Raw genomic sequence first — 1,411 nt, 5'->3', positions numbered from 1 at the left:
CAGGGGTCAGGAGGTGGGAATCGGCGGGTGGGGCAGTTAACAGCAAACAAATAAGGAGAAGCAAAATATTTCTGACTTCCATGCCTTTGCTGTGTGTTTGGCACTGAAGTCTAATCAGCTCACAATCACAGGAAGCACAGTGAGCATCAGAGACAATGTGAAGACAATCTTAACATTTAATGGTAGTTGAGTGTTTCTTACACAGTGGTGTTGACGGGCCTAACTTGAAAAGGATTTGCAGTTTGTGATTATCGACTACAGAACAGACGAGATTAACAAAGCTTTCAAACATAGTCAGATGCAGTTTATTTGCTAATGTCAAACAGCTAAGGAAAGTTTTAATATCTTGCAAGTTAACTTTAAAATGCAATTACTCTAAGATGATAAATTATCCTAGTTGGGGTTGAAGTTTCTAAACTATTCTTTTTATGGAGTAAAGTCAGCAGAACAGAGGTATATATAACATATAACATTGTAATAAATGCTGCCATATTAACAATGTTGTTTTATTATGTTGAGACTACTGGGCTGATTGGATAGCACTATATTAACATGCATTGCTAATATTTTGTCCACTGCATTTACATACATGTAGCAGAAAAAAACATTTTCAGGAAGAAAAGCAATCAAATTTCTGTAGACTGTAGTTTGACAATGAACCTTGGATAAGTTACAACAGCTCTCTGATGATAACGCTAGTAAAGATATTAATTAGCTGTTATGTTGGGTGGCCTTGTGATCCAAATCTTTCACTTTCAGTGTGAACTGAAGCTGCTCTTCTTTCATGCAGTATGCACACAAGTGGGACGTGCTTTATCATAAAATTGATCCTTATACTTTGACCATCTTGCTCATAAATTCATCACAGTCTGTAGTGCAGAATAAGCTGTTATCACTCTGTGACTCAAGCTTGTTTACATTTATGTGAGGCGCTGTGGTAAATCCTTTGTGGGTCAAAATGACCAGAAAAGCATGTTGGTTTGCATACTACAAAATGCAGCTGCATGTAGTAGAAAATTCTGGTGTTTCTAGCATCCTGCATTTGACATACAGCGTATAAGGATATTCTAAATCTTCTCGCATATGATGTAGTAAAACTAGCATGGGTCTTGGAGCACACTCAAAATGTAGGTGTATCTGCACCTCTATCCATTCATATGCACCTATGTGCCCCCTAGTGACAGTCAGGAAACATTGCTATGTTTACAACAGCAAACAACCTCATCATCCATTCATCCATCCATCCATCCATTTTCTATACACCGCTTAATCTTCACTAGGGTCGCGGTGGGGCTGGAGTCTATCCCAGCCGACTTAGGGTGAAGGCAGGTTCACCTGGACAGGTAACCAGTCTATCACAGGGCCACACTTAGAGACAGACAACCAAGCACACTCACATTCACACCTACGG

General features: G+C 39.4%; 1 protein-coding gene across 2 annotated transcripts in view; it reads left to right on the top strand.

The window, feature by feature from the left end:
• Nucleotides 1-1,411, top strand: part of e2f2 (E2F transcription factor 2) — a 15,718-nt gene that overhangs the window by 9,590 nt on the left and 4,717 nt on the right. The gene's annotated exons all lie outside the window — the stretch shown is intronic.

The sequence above is a fragment of the Stegastes partitus genome, unplaced genomic scaffold (genome assembly GCF_000690725.1).
Source record: "Stegastes partitus isolate 25-593 unplaced genomic scaffold, Stegastes_partitus-1.0.2 Scaffold48, whole genome shotgun sequence".
Classification (NCBI taxonomy): Eukaryota; Metazoa; Chordata; class Actinopteri; family Pomacentridae; genus Stegastes; species Stegastes partitus.
This window is presented reverse-complemented; position numbering and strand designations above follow the sequence as displayed.